This window comes from Mastomys coucha, unplaced genomic scaffold (genome assembly GCF_008632895.1).
Source record: "Mastomys coucha isolate ucsf_1 unplaced genomic scaffold, UCSF_Mcou_1 pScaffold23, whole genome shotgun sequence".
NCBI lineage: Eukaryota > Metazoa > Chordata > Mammalia > Rodentia > Muridae > Mastomys > Mastomys coucha.
In genome coordinates, this window is record NW_022196906.1 from 50936569 (window position 1) to 50953282 (window position 16714).

The window sequence follows — 16714 nt, forward strand, 5'->3', positions numbered from 1 at the left end:
CTTAAGGGATAAAGAAGGCCTTCCCATATTAACAAAGGGGCCAATGCAAAAGATATAACAATTACAAATATATATGCACCAATTATTGAGGTCTAATTTCAGGAAACAAATATTAATGAGCAAAATAAGATCACATAGGTCCTAATACAAAAATAGTGGGTTTCAATATCCTACTGTGTTATCTATCCATCTATCCACCCACCTACCTACCTAAATTTTTTTGACACAAGGTCATACATACTATATACTTATTTACACACATATTTACTAGCTTATGGCTGGCCTCAATTTTGTTGCAATCCTTGTGTCTTAGCTCTTGAAGGCTAAAATACAGGTACGTACCATTTTGTCTGGCTTCTAACTCTCATCTTTAGATAGGTTACCTGAACTCAATATGAAGAAAGATCATAGTTATACCATGTAATAAACCAGGTGTGGGAATGCATGCTTATAACTTCAACAATTGGAAGGGGGAGGCAGTTAAGATCAGGAATGGAATACAAGGTCATCCTCAGCTACATAGGGAGTTTGACGTAAGCCTAAGATATATGAGACTATATTTCAAGAAAAAAAAAATCAACTAGCCAACCAACACCTAAACAAAAACCTTTCAACATAGATCAAATGGACTCAGCAGAAAATATGCAAAAAATCCCATTTAAAATATATACAATATACATATTTCTCAGCAGCTCATGGGGTCTTCTCTAACATATACTCCATTCTAGATTTTTTTTTTCCTTATTGAGAGAGGGTTTCTCTGTGTAGCTTTTGCCATTCTGGAACTTGCTCTGTAAACCAAGCTGGCCTCAAACTCAGAGATCCACCTGCCTCTGCCTCTTAAGTTATAAAACAAATCTAAACAAATACAGAAGAAAACATTTTGGGGGATTTTATCATAGTAGAAGAAAACTAAAATCAATAGCAAGTAAAAACTTTGGAAACTAAACAATATATCTGAACAATACACTCTTAAAAAGCCAGGGAAGAAATTTTAAAAATTCCAAGTATTAAACAAAAGAAATTAGTTCTTTGAAAAGAAATATTAACATATCCATAGCTAATCTAATCAAAAGAAAGAGGAAACTAGAGGAGCTAGGACAGACTCCAGTGAAATTTCAAGGATCATTAGGGGATAGTTTGAAAACTAATATTCAATACAACTAGGAAATCTAGAAGAAATTAATAAACCCACAAACACATTTGACATGCCAAATTAAATCAAGAAGCTACAAACAAGTTAAAGGGGCCCATAACAGTTAAAGAATAAAACATCTTACAAGGGAATGACAGAGATTTACATTACCAAATTCTAACAAACCTGTAAGGTAGCACTAACAGTGCCAAACTTTCTCACACTAATACTACTTAAACTTTCCTACAAACTAGAACACTGCCAAACTTATTTTACAAAACTATCACTGTTCTGATGCCAACATAGGGTAAGTATACAACAACAAAGAAGAAAAGTATACACTGAGTTTCTCGGTATCTCAATAAAATACCTGCACATTAAATTAAAGAACATAGTAAGAAGATCATACATAGGCCAGAAAAGGCTCACCTGATAAAGATGCTCGAAGACAAAACTTGACAGCACAACTTCAGCACAATCCTGAAACCTATATGGTGAAGGAGAGAAGCAACTCCTACAAAATGACCTCTGACTTCTCCATCTGTGTTCCCCTCAAACAAAATAAATAAATCCATGGACAAAAAGATCATATATCATGATCAACTTTGTTCAATCCCAGAGATATAAACTGTTCCATATATTCAAATCAATATATGTAATACATAATTAGACTTGACAGAACATCTCAGTAGACACAGGAAAGGCCTGTTAAACAAGGTTTAATAAAAGCTGCGAAGAATCTAGAAATAGAAGAAACAATATTTCAGCAAGGTAGTTGTGGCTCAAGCCTTTAATCTCATCATTGCAGAGGCAGAGGGAGGTGGATCTCTGTGAGTTCAAAACCAGCCTGGTCTCAGCCTGGTCTACAGAGCAAGTTCGAAGATAGCCAGGGATAGACAGAGAAACCTTGTCTCAAAAAAATCAAAGCAAGTACCCAAACAACCAATCAGGCCCTTCCCCCACCAAACCAACATATTTCAACCTATAGCCACCGTTATGCTAAAGACAGAAAAACCAAAACCAGTTTCTTTAAAATCCAGAATGAGACAGGGTGGCCCCTTCTACTGATTTTTTCCAACACAGAACTCAATGCCTTAGCTGGAGCAGTAGACAAGGTAAATAAATAGAAGGGACACAAGTATGAAAGGAAGAAGTCAAAAAATTTGTATAAAAAAGAAAACAGACTACAGAATGGGAGAAAATTCTTTATCAAGTATACATCAGATAGGAAATTAATATATAGAATATATGAAGAACTACAAAAATTGAACACTGTAAAATAAAGTCATCTAATCAACATATAAACTAATGGACTGAGTAGGTGTTTTTAAAAAGAAATACAAATGGTTCATAAATATTTGAAAAAGCATTCAATATCTTAGGCTTTCAGAAAAACACAAACTTGTGTTGAGGACTGCTCTTTCAGAAGACCTGGGATCAATTCAGAGCACTTAATGGTGGCTCACAATTGTCTGTAACTATAGTTCCAGGGAATTGAACACCCTCTTCTGGTCTCTGTGGGTATGTAGGCAAAATACTCATACACACAAGAACAACAACAACAAAAAAGAGATGTGTTTTAAGATTTCATTTTACTCCCTTCAGAATTGCTACAACCAAGACAACATCAACCAATATTGGCAAGGATGTGAGGGTTTGACACGAGTTACAACCACCTGAAAGGGGGCCTCCATGAGGACTGTCTAAATCAGGTTTACATTGGACATGTCCACGGTGTTTATCTTGCCCAGGGGTAAGACCCACTCAGGGCATTCTCTGCATCATTTCCAAATGGTAGTTTCTTGCTTGTAGACACACTTGCGTGTAGGTGTAATCCATTGCTCTCTACATTTGACTGTGGATACAGTAGGAACAGTTTTTTCAACCTCCTGCTACTAAGACTTCCCTGCTATGACGGGCTGTAATCTGGAACTGTGAATGAACACACCCTTTCTCTCTTAAGTTGTTTTTGACAGCACTTTACCATAGCAACAGGAAATGAAACCAAGACATGGGCTAAAAGATATAGCTCAGTGGAAAAAGCACTTGATATGCAAGCAAGAGGACCTGGTTCATATCCAAGCAGCCACATAAAAGCCCAGTGTGGTGGCCTTGCAGTAGGAACAGAAAGTGGTGAACCTCAGGGGCTTGCTGAAATTGTGAGCTGGCCCTAGGTGTGGTGAGAGACCTTGTCAAACAAAATACAAGTTAAAAAAAGGATGGAGAGTGGTAGAGGTCATCATCTAACATTGACCTCTGGCTCTGCAAACATGCATGGGACACATGGACACACATACACAAAGCTAAACAAAACAAAAATAAAATTTCCACATGACTCTGCCATACCAATCTTGGGTATGTAACTAAAAATACTTGCATATCCATATTTCTTGCTACACTATATACTATACAATAGCTAAGCAATGGGGCCAATCTAGTTCATCAACTGATGAATGGATAAAAAAACATGGCACATACGCACAATGGAATTTTATTCAGGCATAAAGAAAGAATCTGAGCAATGCTGAAAAATGTCCAATTCTCAGTCATCAGGGAAATGTAAATGAAATTCCATGTCACCTTTGGCAGCAAGCCTATCATCAAGAAAGCAAAAACAAAAAGCAAACGAACAAAGACAACTTGGCATGGTGGCAAACGCTTTAATCCCACACATGGAAGCCAGAAACAGGTATATTTGCATGAGTTTGAGGTCTGGTCTACATAGAGAGCCCTAGGCCAGCCAGGGTTACATAGAGAGATCATGGCTCAAAACCCATCAATAAACAAACAAACCATCACTCCAAAACAGAACTATCACATGAGCCAGCTATATTACTATCTATCTACATAAATATTATTTATCAATAGGGAAGAAGAGAAGTTGTTTTCACTTAAGATCATTATGTTAAGCAAAATAAAGCAGACTCAGAAAGGCAAGTATATATTTTTCTCATATGTGGATTTTAGGTGAGGGAGAATACATGACTCCCTCATGAGTGAAAGGGGGAAGGGGACCAGAAGGAGAGGGGAGAAGAGAAGGTAATGGGGGTAAATATGATCAAAATGTTTCATGTATGTCAAATGCTTATAAATCTGCTTAGTTTCTGTGTTTGGACTGAAGGGAAATACTACAGTATGTGCTGACCTTTTCACCCCTCACTTAGATAAGTGAGTCCACACATAAGCTATAAACTATGTTTTTTTCTAACATTGCCTGCACAGATCGGTTCTCATAGTTATGGTCATATATCAGGTATTTAATATATGACAGTAATACCACAGAATGCTTACAAATGGGAGCATAATGATTTAGCCACACATATTACAGATGTATGAGTACCTACTATATACTGGCCATAGTCCTTCATGCTGAGCATAAATAGTAGATAAAAGTTACATATGAGTTTCATTACAACACTAGTATCAATTAAACTATAAATACTACGTCAATGCCTATGCGCGACATGGTTCCAGGGATGAGAGCAAACCTAGAGATAAACAGGATATAGTTTATACAGTCTTTTCCAGGAGGGCATTTTCTCTACGTAACAATAACAACAAAAAATAACAACAGGAGCCTGAGGATTAATAAACTGCATTAATAAATGCAACAATAAAGGTACATAATACTCTGGAGATCAACAGACAGAACGTAAGTAGTTTGGGAGTGGACATCAGAACATAGTTCTTGAAGGTGCTACCTAGAGAGGACACAAGGGTAAAATGTTGATAAATGGGAATTTCCAGGAACAGTGAAAGTATGTCAGAGGACAACAGGAGCAAAGTGAGATGGAGGTAGGGGACAGAGCTTCCCCTCAGCCATCATCAAATTCAAATGCACAGACAGATGATAAAAGGCATGCTCATAGTGTGAGAGGCCTTAGTAGTTAGCAAAATGAGTTGAAGTTCTTCCTAAAACAATTTACTTTGGTGACTCTTTTAATTTTTTTCCCAGAAACTTTTCTATGAAGTATGATTTGTAAGACAATTGAGATTAGTGATTTTTTTTTTCTTTCTCACAAGAAACACAATTCTGACTACTTAGTGAGCATGCTGACAGAAGACAGAAGGCAGGATGTCAATGAATCTACTACTGCATTCTATGTGTGGCTTAGAAGAGGTAAATGGGTGGATGCCAACAGCCTGCATAGCCGAGACAAGCCTGGGGTTAAATAATAGATAGCATTCATTAAGACCCAAGTCCCAGGACAACACCAAGTGATTCCCATGGAACCCTCCTTTCACCAACGAGTCACATTCAGATCTGGAAAACTGAGGCACATGGAAGCTAACCACTCAAGCTGATGAAGCCAATGAAACACAAAGACTAGCTTTGAATGTAGGCCTGTCTGAGCTCCAGTTTTTCCCTACTGTTCACTCAAACACAGTACAAGGCAAATTAAACAGGAAAACTATGAAGCATGTAACAATAAAGGAAATATTCAAAACAAAACAAGTTGTTTTTTTTTTTTTTTTTTTTTTTTTTTTTTTTTTTTTTTAGGATGGCTTAGAAACCAAGAGATATCAAATTTAGGAATGCATCTTAGCCCAGCTTGAATCATGATAACATCTCATTCAAAAACACCAAGTAAGCAAAATCCTAGCTTTGATCTATCAACTAGGAAGTAAGCCCCAAGAGAATAAGGGTATTTGTATTTTCTGTACTTGAAGCAAGATCATGGCTGATACGTAGCAGTATTCAGTGTTTGTTGAAATAATGAAAAACCATGTAAGCTAATTTTCATTTGAATACATATGAAAATACAGAAATAAAAGACAACAAGGAAATAGGTTAAATCATGTAAGCTGCTAGACTGCTCCTTTTAGCCCTCAAGTGCAAAGCAGAGACCCTAACCACCACTACTGAGGTACCACGTGAAGCTGCAGGTGATAACTAACACACTAGTGTCAGCTTTACAGGACAGGGTCAACAAAGGACACAGAGAGGCCTTTGCATTATGTAGCATCTGTGCAGATAATCAAATTCCAGTGAGATGAGCGCCAGGATTCTGGCCTACTGTTTTAATGTTTCAAACTGCTCTGGGCAGTGTATGCCATGCCTGCTTTAAGGAAAAGGAAATAGTTATTTAATCCAAATACTCTAATCAACAACTTTTCTATCATAGATGGCAAGGAGTGAAATGAAAATCTAAAATGTATTAACCTAAAGCAGTAACGGTAGGTTTGCGAATGGTTTTTCTTTTCCTAATTTTGACACTAGGGATATATTGAAAAAAGCAACAAAGGGGCATTAAAGGGAAAATCCCTTGGAAGGAGATAAGCCTTTCCACAGAAACACTTTTTAAGGAGAGGTAGGCCACACAGGCTTCACCTCTCCATTTTTCAGCAGTGTATCTAATAATTCTTCTTTGATGGGGCCAATGAATAACTGTCACTTATCACAAAGCATCTTCCTGATACGTACTTTCTATATTGCTTTCTCCTCCACAGACAGTTCTTCAAGCTGCACAAGCCTTGCCACAGCAATTTGTCTTATTTCTATTACATTGCATGTCTTCCACAGAATATCTTCAGGATCAATTTAATAAACTACTTTGCTTTCCAAAACTGTTCCCAAAAGGCAGTACTACTGTACCTCAACCAACATTAAGGCGTTGTTTTCTCGCTTTCTGGATTAGTTCTACCGTCCTTCCATGTTTCAACTCCTAACACTAGAGTTAATTGTTCAGGGTGTCTCCATCTAGTATGTCACATTAATGGGCTGGAAGACACTGCATACTCCCTTTCTTGTCAATTCATATCCACTTGGTGCAGTGTACACGTCCCTAGCTTCTATCAATAACCGTAGACAATATTTTTCTAGTCCTTTTTAAAATTAACTACTGCAGCAATTTTGAAGCCTCTCAAACACTGATTTTAGCATTCAGAAATGTTGTTTTGTTGTTGTTGGTGGTGGTGCTGGGCTGAAATGGAAGCCCGTTCATAGGAGGCGGGTGGTACTCGAGCACTCAGTGCCATCCCAAGCCCGTCAGACTGTTTCGTTATTTATTTTTGAGGTAGGGTCTCACTGTGTTCCTCTGGCTGGCCTGGAATTTGCTATGTAAACTAGGCTAGCCTGGACCTCACTGAGATCTGCCTGTACCTCCTGAGTTCTGGGATTAAAGCATGCACCACCATAATTAGCCAGGCTGATTTTTGTTTTGTTTTGTTTTCCTGTCAGTACTGGTGATCAAACCCCAAATCCAGAGGCTCATATTATATACAGTAGGCGAGTTTTCTGCCCCTTAGCTAACTCCCTACCTAAGAATACCCCCAACTCTTCCCAGTTCCTCTTTCCTATCTGAATTCACCCCCTTTCTGTCTTTACTAGAAAACAAACAGGCATCTAAGGAAGAATACAATAAAATACAATATCAGAATAGGACAAAACAAACAAGAAAAAGAGCAAAAGAAAAAGCACATGAAACTCATATGGACTCAGAGATGCACACCATAAACCCAAAATTGGAATCCATAACATTTACATGAAGAACATAAGGTTAAAAAAAATACATTGAGTCGGGCAGCGGTGGTGCACGCCTTTAATCCCAGCACGTGGGAGGCAGAGGCAGGTGGATTTCTGAGTTCCAGGCCAGCCTGGTAAACAGAGTGAGTTCCAGGACAGCTAGGGCTACACAGAGAAACCTTGTCTCAAAAAAACAAAAAACCCCAAACAAACAAAAAATTTTTTTCACATTTACTTTAAAATATTTTCTATTCTAAGTGCAAACTATGAAATTAGAAATACATGCACCTTAATAGTGGAAGAAAATGCAATTTTAGTTTCACCTGATAGCCTAAGTTTTTAAAAAACTTTCCAAACAGACTGATTTTGCCAACAAACATATACTTGTATACTGTGTTGCTGGACAAGAGAAGCCAAGGAATCAAAAAAGTTGCCAATTACTTCAGATAGTTTCTTGTTTTTTTTTTGTTTGTTTGTTTTTTGGTAGTCTTTTTTTTTTTTTTTTAAGCAGAATAAAGAAAACCAGAAAGTGTTGTTTTACTCATCTTTAATTCTTCCTGAGACATTTTCCTCTTATTCAGTATGTGAGTTGCACTTGCCATGCTTTTGCCAGGTTTTAAAACTACAAATACCTCATTTTTAAATCAGCGACAAACTCAAATTACAAACGAGGAAACGCCATAAAATGTATCTTTCATAAACACCATAGGAAAGCTACGTGAAAACAATATTAAAGTGGATGATGTTCTCCAGCATGGGGTGAACCCTTCAGTCCTAAAGACGTAACATATTAATGACCTCTATTAACGTAACACCAAATCGGAGTACTGCAGTACTCTTTCCCTTTGCAAACATGAAATGCCCTGTAATTTATGGGAACTATTCGGTCCTCTAACTTATAAACTACCTCCTTAAAAGAGTAGGTAAGGAGTTCATGTTCCATGTCTAGGTAGAGACTACACTACTTCACTCAGTTAAGGACAAATTTGACTTGGGTGCAAAGGTGGGCAATTCACAAGTCACAGAACAAAGTATGTAATCTTGTTGAGAATTTTAACAAGATGTTTAAAATTCTTTTGAGATAGCATTAAGACAATCTTGCTGGGGAGACAGTTTTCCAATTTACACGCAGAAACAAAATACATAAATTCTGATCGTGGCCTGGTGATGATCATAATTTGGGGAAACAACCAAACTTGTGACTTGAAAATACAACCCCAAGGCTGTAAGAACTCTTTCTGAGAATGGCACAAACCAACACCTTTTCTGGCTCTCATCAACACGGGAAGTGGCTTGGACACCCCCCAAACATCATCCTACCCCCACAGGAAGTGAGTTATAGTCCCCCCTCCCCTATGACAGCATGTCTCCCTTCCCCCAACCGGAAGTGAGGCGCCCCCATTCAGTGGGCCTTAAACCAAGACAAACCAATAACAGCAGCAGCAAAAGAGGGATGATCTTCAAAGGGGGAAGGACATCTCGACTGTGGCCACCCCCATGCTCGTTTTGCTTACTAACCTGCTGACGGTAGGGGCAGGCAGGGGCCTGGGGACTAATGAAAGTCCCTTGCACAGAGGACAATTCCCTCAGCCCCTCGCAATCGCCTTCACTCTTCACTCCGTCGTCTCACAGCTTGACAGAAATTCCTCCGCAGTACTTTATTTTGGTTTCTTTTCTTACTCTTTACATAATCACTTAGTCACTTCCAGATAGGTAACTTCTTTTATCGTGGTAATACTGAGAATTGTTCCGGTGAGGAGAGACGTGAAATGTTATACCCGATACTTTCAGAGAAATGAAGGGATTATTTTGCCCAATGCGGCGAAGGACTACGTGACGACGCAAGGTGAGACTCACTTTCGCGAAGGTTCTTGGGAAACGTAGTTTTCATTTTCATTGCTCAGTCTCTCAAAAAATAGTGGCACTTAAATTGGTGCTTATGGTATATTGGACTCTTAGAAAATAGTTATTCTGTAGTAGACGAATGGCTGACTTAAGGTAATTCGGCCCCGAAATAATCCAAACCTGCACCGTTGTTTCCACTGGCGTTTAGTTGAACTCAAATTCCCCATCACATGGACTCAAGGTCCCGGTCGCCCCGCCCCTGGCTTTGGCTCCACCTCTTAGCCAATCAGATTTTCTCTAGGTCTTGTTCTCCGGATATTGGCACTCAGAGAGGCGTGGCCTCTTGTCAACTCCTCCCATGGGGCTGAGAGGAGAGCTCGGAGGCCGCCGAGGCTTGGTGCGGGCACGCGCGCCCGTGCGCGCGCATCCCCTAGAAGTGAAGCGGCAAGGGTGCGCGCGGCGGGGCGGCGTGCGGGCTTGGGAGGAGCAAGCGGGCTGGTGGGCTGGGCGGACGGAGAGCGGCCGGGAGCGCGCCGTGGACTCCGCGGCCGCGAGTAGTTAGTTAGTTGTGTCAGTTGCTCGGTGGAGGCGGCCGCGATCGCCAGAAAGGGGACGGGACAGGAGGCAATGCTGACTATCGGAACGGCGTGTGCTCCCCTCAGGTAACGGAGGCAGGGTTGCCCCACGTACCCTCCCGATCCCTTTCCCACACGCGCTGGCTTATGGGGCCAGGGTCGCCGAGAGGTGAGGACGCGGACCTGGGGGAATCCGGACTGGGTGGCGCCGCAGGGGCTCGGCAGCCGGTGCGTCCTGCGGGGCGCGGGCTGCAGCGCCCCGGCCACCCACGCGCCCCGCAGGCGCCGCGAGCCCTCTCATGCCCCCCGCCGGCCCAGGCCTCGTTACCCTGGCTGCCATGGTCCCGGTAGCGCGGCGCCCCCCAGAGGAGGGAAAGTTGGAACCTGGCGGCTAGGGACTTCCCGGGGCTGGGCTTCGAGGCTCCAGGGGAAAGTGAAGCCTTAGTGGAGGTGGGGACGCGGAGGCTGGGGCAAGAAGGGCTTCTGCCCGGTCTGTATGGTCGCCTACTCTCAGACTTGGGAGGATCAGGCTCAGCCTTGCAGCAGCAGTCAGGATGGAACCGGTGGCTCTGTGCCTGCTCACTTCACGCTCTGGCCAGTGAGCCCCTGATGAGCGCAGGCTTCCTAGGTTGCTTAGGGGTTTGGGATTTTGGGAGGCTAGGTTAGACATTTGGTTTTCTTTGCCCTTTGACTTATGGGTTCTTGCGGATTTCCTTTCCCTCTTCGAAGAGGACTACCCATCTGAACTGGGTCCCCTTCTCGTTATCCCCCATCTTATGCTCCATTTGTTGGAGAGCTTGATTTTGTTCTTGGACTACATTAACGACTGCAGAGAGCAATATCAAAGAGTAGTCCGCTCTCCAGTCCCCCTCCCCCAGATCCCATGTCTGCAGTCTGATTTTTAAGAACCCAAATTTAGGAATCAGAGCTGTGGAATGGAGTTATTGGATGGCTGACGTTGAAGGATAGAGATGAGTTAGAGGAAAACTATGATTTCATCTTTATTGGCCCTACTATAGAAAACCCAGTACATTTTTCTTTGCCTCTGTTGAATGTGGTAAGAATACACTCTCAATTAAATACTTGGTGACTTACATAAAAGACTATTTTTAGGTCATTGGATGATGTACATGAACAGCCAATTCACCTGAATCGGAATTGCTTTGAGTATTCTATTTGGTGGCCTATCTGTTGATTTGATTTCTTTATTTCTTTCTTTTTCTCTTCTTTTCTTTCTTTCTTTTGTTCCCCCAGCCACACTGTTCTCCCTTTATCTACCTTGGCAAATTAAATATGTAGTCAAGAGAGCACATATTGCTTTCTGCAAAGTGGAAAAGAAAAACCAACCCAGAAAGCCCAAATTTGAATTATCCACAAGGGTAAAACTTTCCATGAGCAATCTTGGATACTCACTTCATGATGGCTTCCTTTGTAATCTCAAAGCATTTTAGATCTTTCAATTCACTGACTACCCTAATTACTTTCCAAAGTGCCTGGCACTTTCTTTGGTGACTTTTTCAGTAAACTATAATTGCAGGTGAGGTGCATTTTCTTGGCTTCCAAGTTAGGAGTTAATAGCCTTATCACAGAGATTAACAGTTAACAGTGGAAGCCGACTTCATACCACTGCAAGTGAGTTTTGGCAATGATCAGCTCACAAACTATGTGAGAAAACAAAGATCCTATTGCCATAGATGTCAGAGGGGAAGAAGAGAAGATATTTTATCTTGTCTCTTTTTGGGAGAGAGTAGTACGACTATGTTATGTGGGGAAAAAGGCAAATTTTTTTTTTAAAGCTTTTTTTATTTGTAGTCCTCCTTTCTCCCACCCTCTATTTAGGGACTGACATTTATGTTTGGTTAGTTTCCAGTGTTGTAAGAAGTGATTTGGTGAGAGGAGAAGATAAGCTTGTTTGAGTTGTTAGGGTATTGCCTATTCATTTTGTCTAGTAATGGTGCAGACAACTTTCACAGTAGTGTTTATACCCCATTAACATTCTGTCAGAATTTATTTTTAAGAGTCTGTCCTGAGGCTCATAAAGAAATAATGCCACTTCATAACTGTTTTCTGACGGTCACATTAAAAAGTACGTTCCTGAAATGCATTATATGTGAATGCATATAAACATTTATCTTTGTACATTTATGGTAATGTAAATATTTAAGTCAGAGAGCTTAAAAACTTTTATTTGCTTATTTGCATACATGCCTTTTAACAGCCGGCAGTGCCAGCCATATTTGCCAAAGAAGTATCAGCCATAAATTCAGGCTTTGGCACATTTCATATAATAACTCTTCTGAATTGCTCCATGGTGAAGCATCATGAGATTAGCATTTGCTTCATGAGAGAGATTTGTTGTTGTTTTTAACCGTAATGATGTGCTATTTAAGGGGAACAGGTGCTGGGCTCTAGCTGTTTGTGTTGTAACCTGCCAAATCCTACTCTTTTGTTGGATGGGTTGTTAGAGCCATTTAGGAAGCACATTGTGGCCCCTGGCATGCCAAGTGTGAGTTTGAGGCTCCATATCACTTTTGCTAATCCTTCATTTTTTTTTTCCCACTGTAAGAGGCAAGTGTGGATGTGAACTTTATTTTCTCATTTGTCTTTTACTGTGACTCCTATGCCCCAGTCTAGAACTTCTGGTACAGGTTTCCTCCCTGCTAGCTGGTTTTCCTTGGAGAATTAAAGTATTCTAGTAACTTTCAAGTCAAGTTCACATTTGTCTGACAAAAGACAAGTATTTGAGTGTCTTCTAAAGTGTTAGGCCTGGCGGTAGGGCCTATATGTACATATATGTAGAATGATACTGTTTTTGCCAGGAGCTTATATTTTAGGAGGAGAGCTAGCTGGTAACTGGTAATTATAATCTGGTGTGATACATGACAGGTGTGTTGCACAGGTGCCTGTGAAGGAAAGGACAGAGGAAGGCTTGTTGACTCAGACTTGGATTCTTGACTGTGGGGGAAGTTCTGGAATCTTAGTGAGTTATTCAAGCTAATCTTGAATAATATATGAATCAACTAAGTTCAGAAAGAGGAAACGTATTTTTCCTCATGCTATTGTATTTTAAAAAAGGAAACATAAGCTACATATGTAATTTGAAATTTCTAGTAGCTGTGTTTTAACAAATAACAATTGAGATCAATTTAAAGCAGTATACTAAGATATTTAATATTCTCCTTTTCATACAAAGTCTTAAGAATTTGGTGATATTTTTATAGTTTAGCATATTTCAATTAAGATTAGCTACAGTCATATACTCCCTTCTATACACAGACAGCCCAGCTGTAGAACAGAGGCAAATGAAGTACAAGCCACTGATTGTAAACCAATCTTAGGAGTTTTACCTTCCACCTTGAAGGCTGTGGAGTTTTAGTTGAAAAGCAAAAGCAGGGCTGGATAGATGGCTTTTCCAGAGGACCTGGGTTCAATTCTGAGCACCTACATGGGTGGCTCACAAACATCAGTGGCTCTAGTTCCAGGGGCTCTGACACCCTCTTCTGGTATCAGAAGGCATCACAGGTAAAACACCTATACACATAAAATAAACAACAAAACCAAAACATCCCCCCCCTGCCACCCTCAAGACATCCTGCAATTTAATCAGAGCTGGCTTAAACCTATCATTTTGACAGAAAAATGAAAGCTGTATTAAAAGGGGGTACAGCTAGAAGCAAGACCAATGAAAAAGCCAATCCTGATGAGAAGTGACATGGAGTGTAGAGGAGTGGATGTAGGAGAGATTTTTGAAGTATTATCAGTAATGTAGACAAATAGGTTATAGGCTAGAAAAGATTGGGTCTGGTGAGATGGCTTAGTGGGTAAAGGTACTTACTATCAATCCTGGCATCACATTTTCATCCTTGGGATGCACATGGTGGGACAGAACTCACTCCTCCGAATTATCATCTAGCCTCCAAATGCACTCCACAACACATGCTTCCCTCCACAATGAATGAATGAATGAATGAATGAATGAATGAGTGAGTGAATGAAGACTGAAGGTTAAGGATAATTCCTGTGTTTGTATTGGGAACTGCTAGGTAGATAGGGCCAATAGCTAAGTGAGAGGGTCAGCAATCTATGTCAGGTAGATCAAGGATGGAAAAACCAAACCAAGCCAATCAACCAACCAAGCAAACAAAAAACCCAGAAAGACTGAGAGGGTTTATCTGGAAGCTGAGGGAGAGTATTTCAAGGACTGGAGCTATCAACCTGTGTCCTACCATGAAAGGGCAAGTAAGATAAAGTTTGAAAGAGTTCAAAGACTTGGAGATTAAGTTGTCTGAAATTTAGAGCAGTTAGCTACATTGTAATGCATAGAGGAGGCTGAAGAGTTCAATACAGCCAGGAGTTAGCTAACTGAGAAGGATACAATGTTTTTCTTTGTGGGTTTTCCTGACTGGGATCTCCTGGAGCCCAGGCTGGCTTTTTAAATGTTGCCAAAGCTGACCTTGAACTTCTGATCTTTCTGCCTCTATCTCCCAGTGTGTATCACCATGTCCAAGCAAGAGTAGTGCTTTTAACCAAGGCCTCAGAAAGAAACTATAAGGAAGCCACATGCTGAAGACTTAGAGAACTTTGCCGAAAAAAGCTCTTATAAATTAAAAGAGTGTCTTAGGCATGCTTATGTGAAACTGGAAAGTTCCAAAAGAGATAGAAAAGAGTGGGGGGAGGAGGAGAGGAGAGCCCAGAGGAAGAATCTGGAGGAAGGTGTGAGTGGGGAGAGGGAAGGAAGGATCTGAACATGAATACCCTGGGCAGAGGTAGAGAATTTGGCCCTGGGTGTCTTGGTTAAGATTTCTATCACTGTGATAAACACCATGACCTAAAGAAACTCAGGGGGAAAGAATTTCACCTTAGTGTTCATCATTGGAGGAAGTCAGGGCAGGAACTCACACAGGGCAGGACCTGGAGGCTGGAAGCTGACACCGAAGGCACGAAGGATTGCTGTTTACTGACTTTTTCCTCATGGCTTGTACAGCCTGTTTGGGTAATTCCAGATGTAGTCAAATTGCCAACCAAGACTAACCATCACTAATGGGAAGTATTGTTTTTCAGTGAGCAGAAGAGGAGGTAAAGACTGATGGTGGGGTAAGCTTGAAACTGATAGAGAGAGGGAAGGGAGAGACTTGGTAGCATGTCTTGATGATTTTGATTAGCCGCTAAGAATGAAAGGGGTCGAACAGAGCTTGAAAAGAGTCTGTGAGTTTGAAACAACTCACAGGAGAGACTGGAGAGCAGAGAGGCAGGTAGACAGTGGCCAGGAAACGGAAGAGTCTTGAGGACTGTTTTGAGGTTACAGACCTTGGATTTATTGACATAGCCGTTTGATTTTTCTCAGTTGTATTCAGTCTGATTATATCTGGAGAATCTATTCAGTATTCATAAGACCCTTTTTTCTTTCTTTTTTCTTTTCTTTTTTTTTTTTTTTTTTTTTTTTTTTTTTTTTTTTGGTTTTTCGAGACAGGGTTTCTCTGAATAGCCCTGGCTGTCCTGGAACTCACTCTGTAGACCAGACTGGCCTTGAACTCAGAAATCTGCCTGCCTCTGCTGGGATTAAAGGCGTGCGCCACCACTGCCCGGCAACACCCTTTTTTTACTGTTATATCCCTTGTTTGTAAGATGAAGATGAATAGTGAGAGTTCAAATCTTACTGGTAAATTTCAGAGCCCAGGTCTCTACCGACTGCTTTCTATATATCAGTTTAATGGAGACCCTAAAAATAGGGAATTAAGGATACTCAGAATTGTGACTTGTATGAAGAATTGTGGAGTCCATGATGGGTCATGAGCTGACAACCTGGAGGGATTATCTAATTGGAAGGCATGAGAGGATATGGCAACCATTACAAATCCAGCCTTGGAAAGCATAGAATGAGTATAAAACTGCAAAGCTAGTGGTGGGGTGAAGTAAGAGTGCCTGCTATCTGCTGCACACTTTAGTACTGTATTCTGATCCTAAGCCCAAAGTACATGGCTTGTTATGATCCTTCTGTGCTTGCCTTTGTCATTCCCTTAGATGAGGAAACTGAGGATTTGACAGGTTAAATAAGTAGTGAACCAGTATTCAAGCCTCCTCATTCTCCAAACCATATAGCATAGGGAGTAGAAGAAAAACATTGAGGTATTTAATTTGGAACTTCTGAGGTATATCAACAAGAAGCATTGAGTGTGTGTGCCAGGTACTATTTTAGAGAGAAAGGTCATAATAATGAATTAAGCAAAAATTGTTATATTAGAAGATGGTTGTGTGAGAGAGGAATAAAGCAAGAAAGGCCTTTAGGGATGCCAAAGGGAGCAGACTTGTACTTTTTTTTTCTTGAGAAAGGTATTGGTAGGTATCGTCAGCTGTCTTTGAACTCATGGTAATTCTCCTGCTTCAACCTCCTGGCTGCTGGTACTAAAGGCATGCAACTCCATGCCTGGGTACATTTTAAATCTTCTAATTATTAATTAGTTATGCTTGTATGTGTGTGTAGTGGTATACATATGGGAGTTGGTTCTGTCCTGCCATGTGGGTCTAAAGGACTGAACTTTGGTTGTCAGTCATGGTGACCAAGCACCTTTACTCGCTGAGCCATCTCACCTGCCTGAGAGTAGGCTTTGCTTTGGGAGCTAAAGCGTTCAGGATTCTTACATAGTTCTGAGCGGAGGGTTGATGTGATTAGACTTACTGTGTTTGTGAATGCTT

At 40.7% G+C, this 16714-nt stretch overlaps 2 protein-coding genes across 7 annotated transcripts in view; one reads left to right on the forward strand and one right to left on the reverse strand.

Moving 5' to 3' along the window:
• Window positions 1-9407, reverse strand: part of Hmg20a (high mobility group 20A) — an 80703-nt gene extending 71296 nt beyond the window's left edge. Inside the window, exon 1 of the mRNA XM_031346248.1 lies at window positions 9120-9407. The gene's annotated coding sequence lies outside the window, so the exon portion shown is untranslated. The remainder of the gene's footprint in view (window positions 1-9119) is intronic.
• Peak1 (pseudopodium enriched atypical kinase 1) overlaps window positions 9339-16714 on the forward strand; it is a 216404-nt gene continuing 209028 nt past the window's right edge. For 3 of the 6 annotated variants that reach the window (XM_031346240.1, XM_031346239.1, XM_031346244.1), the window contains exon 1: window positions 9884-10108. The gene's annotated coding sequence lies outside the window, so the exon portion shown is untranslated. Of the gene's footprint in view, window positions 9448-9883; window positions 10109-10215; window positions 10472-16714 lie in introns of those variants that run through there. The other 3 variants (XM_031346242.1, XM_031346243.1, XM_031346241.1) reach the window with 3 other exon arrangements.